Here is a 6,483-nt window from a genome sequence, read left to right as displayed (position 1 = left end):
TAAGTCGTTCTCCGACACGTGGGAGATATAGCCGCATCGTGTGTGTTACATCCTTCCTCGGCGGAACGAGAGGACGTGGGCACCGTAATCGAAGATGTCGCTAGAGAGGCCGTAGCCAAGGCCGACGAGATTGCTGCTGACGAGGCCGCCAAGGACGTTGCTGAGGGGCATGCCGGGAAGCCCGACGAGGCCGCAGCTGAGGGGGGCGGGAAGGGGCCTGCCGAGGAGGCCAGCACGGCCGCTGCCGAGGAGGAGGTGGCCGACGACCAGCCTTCCTCCTCCGCCGCTTCTGGCTCACGCAAGTATCTGAAGGTGGGCGACGACTTGTTCGTCCACCTCCCATGGACGGCGAGCACCAGGACGCCCGCCGAGGGGGAGGTGTTCAACGACAAGGTGCTTGGCGTCGCCGGGATTGAGGTCGTCGACGGACCGAGCATCGGCGGCAGCGGTTCCTAGAAAGAGTGGCTCCTCCAGAGCATGAGCGCCAGCTTCCACAAGCTTCAGGCACTTCACCGCGCCCGCCTGGACATGGCAGCGGTGAACAAGGCGGAGGCGGACCTCAAAGGGTGTGTCACCGAGGCGCAGGCTTGGTTCCGCCAGGCCTGTGACGAAGGCCGCCCAGGACCAGCTGGCCGAGCACAAGCTGGAGCTTGTCATGAAGCAGGCCAACATCGAGAAGGCCTAGGAGACGGTGAGTCGGCAAGCCGCCAAGGAGGAGGCCGCTCGGCTCCAGCACCAGGCTGAGCTGAACTCCCAGGAGGAGGACCTTGCGGCTCGCGAGGAGAAGCTCACCGCGACACTCTGCGGCAAGGACGAGGAGGTCCAGGAGCTTGTCATGCAGCGGACCCAGGAACTGGAGCAGAGGCATGAGGAGGCCCTCAATGCTCAGGCCCTGGTCCATGCCGGCAAGGTGAACGAGCTGGAGGTGGAGCGGGACGGGTTGAAGAAGCAGGTCCAGGAGCTGACAGGGGAGAGGGACGCAACCAAGGGCGCTTTGACTGACATGCAGGCCGCGGTCCTCGAGAAGGCCGAGCTACTCTCCACGGCCAACGAGTCCATCAAGGACCTGAAGCTGAAGCTGGAGGGTCTTGAAGGGAAGCTCTCGGAGGTCAGGGCCCGAGAGGGGACCCTAACCAAGAATCTGAAGGTGGAGAGGCAGCTGCGGAAGAACAACGCCGCCAACCACGCGGAGTTTGTGGCGGGCGAGAAGCTCTGGGTCAGCCGCCTTGCCGAGGTCGCCGGCAGGATCACCATGCAGGTGGCTACCATGGGGATACCAGACGTGAGGTACGTCCCAGATCCAAACGTGAGTACTAATGCTAGGTTGACTCTGTTCTTTGAGGGTGTTCTCGGGGCCCTGGAGCGGCTTCGCTCCAACAGGGCGGCCTCTCTGGCTGAAGAGGCCCGGAGGCTTTGCGGGGTGCCATGACCAAGGTCCTCACCAAGATGGCATACTAGAACCCTGACCTCGACTTCGAAGCTTCGCTGGATAGCTTGCCGGACGATGTGGACCCTGCGCCGCTCAAGGAGCGCATCGAGCCCGTCATCAACTGCATCGACGAAGTTTGGAGGGTACAAGGCTAGCGCCGGGACTAGGCACCCCGTTTCTTATCGCCGCTACAGGTTCATGACCAAGAATTTTTTTTATCTTTAGTTAGCACCGCAGCAACAAATGATGTAATATAACTCGGCAGTACTTTTGAAACGATGCATGTTATTTTCCCGTTTGATCTCCCTTTGTATGTCCACCCTACGTTAATCGGGTAGTTTCGCAGGCGCAGAGACCCAGGCGGCTCTTTGAGGACAGATCCTCAATGGCTTGTCGGGTATGATTGCTGTCGGGCAAACCACCTCACTGCTCTTGACGCAGCCACTCGAGCTGTCGAGCGGACTTGAGACAGAGCGAGAGCGTTGTGAATCGCAGAAGGTCACCCTGTCATTCTCGACGCAGCTGCTCGAACTGTTGAGCGGACTCGAAGCAGAATGAGGGTGTTTACAATAGTGGTAGGGCCCCATTGCGTGCAGGTTTTCCACACACTGGGCAAGATCGTCGAGGAAAATAACCATATATATGAAAAGGAATTACTCAAAGTGTTGCATGACTTAGCTTTCTCTGCCGCTGCGTGAGTGTTCGCCGCATCCACCGAGGACGCCATTTGTTCGGTCGTCTTCCTGCTTGAAGTGACGACCACGATGAAGCCGTTGCTTCATCCAAACCGGGTTTTCACAACTGCGCACCCCCTAGCTGGCGTGCCAGAGATGTCAGTGGGAAACGACACCTATGGGGTCACTGGGATCCCTTCTACGGTTGGCGGGTGCGGGGTTGTGCAAAGAGCGGGTCTGGCGGTGGATGGCAAAGAAGCTCGTCCCAGCTGTCGTCGCCTCGCCTGGCTCCGACGTGCGTCCAAGCTGATGAGGCGTTGTAGTGCCACGTTGGCTGGTTGCTGGGCTGGCACGGTGGTGGAGCCTTCACGAAGATCTGCATGCCACCACGCAGGTGCTTGCTTAGTTGGTGTAGAGGCCGCGAGCTGCCACGCAGATGCCTTCTCAGCTAGTCGAGTTGGCAGCTATATGGGAGCGGCGGTGGAGTCTTGGCGGACGCGGGCCTGGCTGCGGCTAAGGGAGTCCTGGACTAAGGGGTCCTCGGGCGTCCGGCCTGTTATCTGTGGGCTGGACTAATGGGTTGTGAAGATATGAAGACCGAAGACTACACCCATGTCCGGATGGGCCTCTCATTAGTGTGGAAGGAAAGCTTAGCGACGGAATATGTAAATTCCATTCTTTGTAACCGACCTTGTGTAACCCTAGATCCTCCCGGTGTCTATATAAACCTGAGGACTTAGTCCGGATAGATATACTCAATACCTTAGTCATACGGGCTTGACTTCTAGGGTTTAGCCATTATGATCTCATGGTAGATCAACTCTTGTAATACTCATATTCATCAAGATCAATCAAGCAGGAAGTAGGGTATTACCTTCATCGAGAGGGCCTGAACCTGGGTAAACATCGTGTCCCCTGTCTCCTGTTACCATCAACCTTAGACACACAATTCGGGACCCCCTACCCAAGATCCGCCAGTTTTGACATCGACATTGGTGCTTTCATTGAGAGTTCCTTTGTGTTGTCGCTGAAAGGTTTGATGGCCCCTTCAATCGTCAATAATGACGCTGTCTGCGAAGAAACTTTCCTCACCGGGCAGATCTTCGTGTTCGGCGGCTTCGCACTGCAGGCCAACTCGTTTGTCCATCTAGAGCAGATCAAAAGCTACGCCCCTCGTCATCAGGTCAGATTCGGGAGCTTGAACTACGTCGCGAACATCCGTGGAGACTTGATCTTCGCCGGATTCGATACCGTGGTGGCCACTCCGGTTCACCCCGATGATCATGACATAAATCTGTCATCGGGTCACATCCGGGAGATCGCTCCTGTAACCACACTGGCCCTAGAGCCGGAGCAGGCTGCGCCATCCAAAGAAAAGAGGATTAACCCCACCTCGGAGACCGCAGACTCCACGGAGTTGGAGCCGCACATGGACCTGGTCTCACATGATGCCTATGCCACCAGAACGCCGGACTTGTCTCTGGCCGTAGGTTCCGAACCGCGCGAGCCCGTGGATGCCGAGCTTGATCGTTTATCGATCTTCAAATTCAGCGCCACAGACATCTTCCAGCACTCGCCTTTGGGCGATGTGCTAAACTCATTAAAAAACCTATCCTTGTCGGAGGGCTCTCAGCCGAACTATATCCGGCTCGAACTAGGGGCTAACGATGGAGAATTTTAATTCCCACCCGCCACCCACTTTATAGCCACGATCGATGATTTGACAGACGAACTTGATTACTACTCCGAGGACATCGACGGTATGGACGACGATGTCGGAGAAGAAGAGGCCCAGAACCCTCCGTTCATCGGACGCTGGACGGCCACTTCCTCGTATGACATATACATGGTGGATGCACCAAAGGAGAACAATGACAACGATAAGGAAGACCCAGTTCAGGATAAACCTTCTGAAATACAGTCCAAGCGCCGGCGTCAGCGACTCCGCTCTAAGCCACACCGCAGTAAAGACAGCAACACCGACATAGGAGAATATGACACTCCGGAAGGTGCCGAAGACAACGTAGACCCCGTCGGTAAAGAAAACAAACAAGATGAATGGGAAGATGAGCAGGTTAGCCCTGTTAAACTGGCCATGCATGAAGATTCGAAGGACGATAATTACCTCCCGCTCTCCGAAGATGAAGTGAGCCTCGGCACCAAAGATTTCATCGTGCCCGAGGAACCTCTTGAGCAGGAGCGCTTCAAGCGCCAGCCAATAGCCACGGCAAGGAGCCCGAAAAAGAAGCAGCAGCTGCTTCAAGCTGACCAAGATCTTCTTAATGATAAATGGACTGATGTCATAGCAGCCAAAGAATACGGCCTCAAGCGCCCAACCAAAAGCTACCCAAAGTGCAAATTGCTACCTCAGTTCGACGAGGAGGTGCCGGAGTACATACCACCATCGCACAATATGGCCAACCGATGACCACGTGGTCGGGAGAAAATGGCAACTCCTGCCGAACACCAGCTTGCCCCGCCGGTAAATTAGCCCACGGCCATACATATGACCTCCGGCAGAACCTGAACAATAAAGCAGGACATACAAGATCAATCTACGGATCGCGAGGACGCGCCTCAACACGTGACCACGGCTACCTATTCGGACATGAAAAACCCAGTCATGCGGGCGCCGAACACCGCAGACGGACTCTATCAGAGCTGCATCATGATACAGCCCAATATAGAGGTCCCACACACCCTCATTGCTTCACTGATGAGGTCCTGCATCACGAATTCCCCGAAGGATTCAAGCCCGTGAACATAGAATCATACGATGGAACCACAGACCCCGTTGTGTGGATTGAGGACTTCATTCTCCACATCCATATGGCCCGCGGAGATGACCTCCACGCCATAAAATACCTCCCTCTAAAACTCAACGGGCCAGCTCGGCATTGGCTAAATAGTCCGCCTGAAAATTCCATTGGCAGCTGGGAGGACTTGGAAGAGGCTTTCCTCGATAACTTCCAAGGTACATATGTTCGACCTCCAGACGCTGATGACTTAAGCCATATAGTTCAACAGCCCAGAGAGTCCACCAGGGAATTCCGGACAAGGTTCTTAACTAAAAAGAACCAAATTGTCGACTGTCCGGACGCTGAAGCTCTAGCAGCTTTTAAGCATAGCACCCGCAACGAATGGCTCGCTCGCCACCTCAGCCAAGAAATGCCAAAATCCATGGCAGCCCTCACGACACTCATGACCCACTTTTGTGCGGGTGAGGACAGTTGGTTGGCCCGTAGCAGAAACAATGCAAGCGACGCCGTCACCCCTGAAGTTAAAAGCAACAAAGACAAGTCTCAACGCAATAGATACAAGCGCCAAAACAATAGTGACAACACCGAGGATACGGTGGTCAACGCCGGATTTAGTGGCTCTCAGTCCGGTCAGCGGAAGAAGCCATTCCAAAAGAACAATTCGGGCCCATCCAGCTTGGACCGCATACTTGATCGTCCATGCGAGATTCACGGCACCCCCGACAAGCCTCCTAATCATACAAATAGGGAGTGTTGGGTTTTCAAACAGGCCGTCAAATTAAACGCCGAGAACAGGGAAAAGGGATCGCAAAGCGAGGACGATGACGAAGAGCCACGGCAACTGAACATAGGGGGACATGATATATGCTAACCACATCCATAAGAGGGAGCGCAAGCGTGCGCTCAGGGACGTCTACGCGATAGAGCTAGTCGCCCCAAAATTCAATCCATGGTCATCATGCCCGATCACCTTTGATCACCGGGATCACCCGACCAACATCTGTCATGGAGGCTCAGCCGCACTAGTCTTAGACCCAATAATTGATGGGTTCCGCGTGACTCGTGTCTTTATGGACGGCGGTAGAAGCCTCAATCTGCTCAATCAGGATACAGTGCGAAAAATGGGCATTAAGCCATCAAGGATCAAGCCTACAAAGACCACCTTTAAAGGAGTCATCCCAGACGTAAAGGCCCATTGTACGGGCTCAATCACACTAGAGGTTATCTTTGGATCTCCAGACAACTTCGAAAGCGAGGAGATAGTCTTGATATCGTCCCATTCCGCGGCAGCTATCATGCACTGCTCGGATGAACTGCGTTTGCTCGATTCAACACAGTGCCACACTATGCTTATCTCAAGCTCAAAATGCCCGGCCCACGTGGCGTCATAACAGTCATTGGCAATACGGAATGCTCTCTTTGTAGAGAAGAGCACACAGCTACCCTGGCAGCAGAAGTACAAAGCTGCCTTCTCAAGCAGAACCTTCATTCGGCTGCCGAGCCCTCGGACACCCTTAAGAGGGTCCGGAGTACTCTGCAGCAGGAGAGCTCTGCTCGTCAGGAGCTCGACTAGCAATCCACCCTCCGTCTCGGTCCCGATCAAGCGGTGGCCTGCGTGCCA

This window comes from Triticum dicoccoides, chromosome 3A (genome assembly GCF_002162155.2).
Source record: "Triticum dicoccoides isolate Atlit2015 ecotype Zavitan chromosome 3A, WEW_v2.0, whole genome shotgun sequence".
Classification (NCBI taxonomy): Eukaryota; Viridiplantae; Streptophyta; class Magnoliopsida; order Poales; family Poaceae; genus Triticum; species Triticum dicoccoides.
This window is presented reverse-complemented; position numbering follows the sequence as displayed.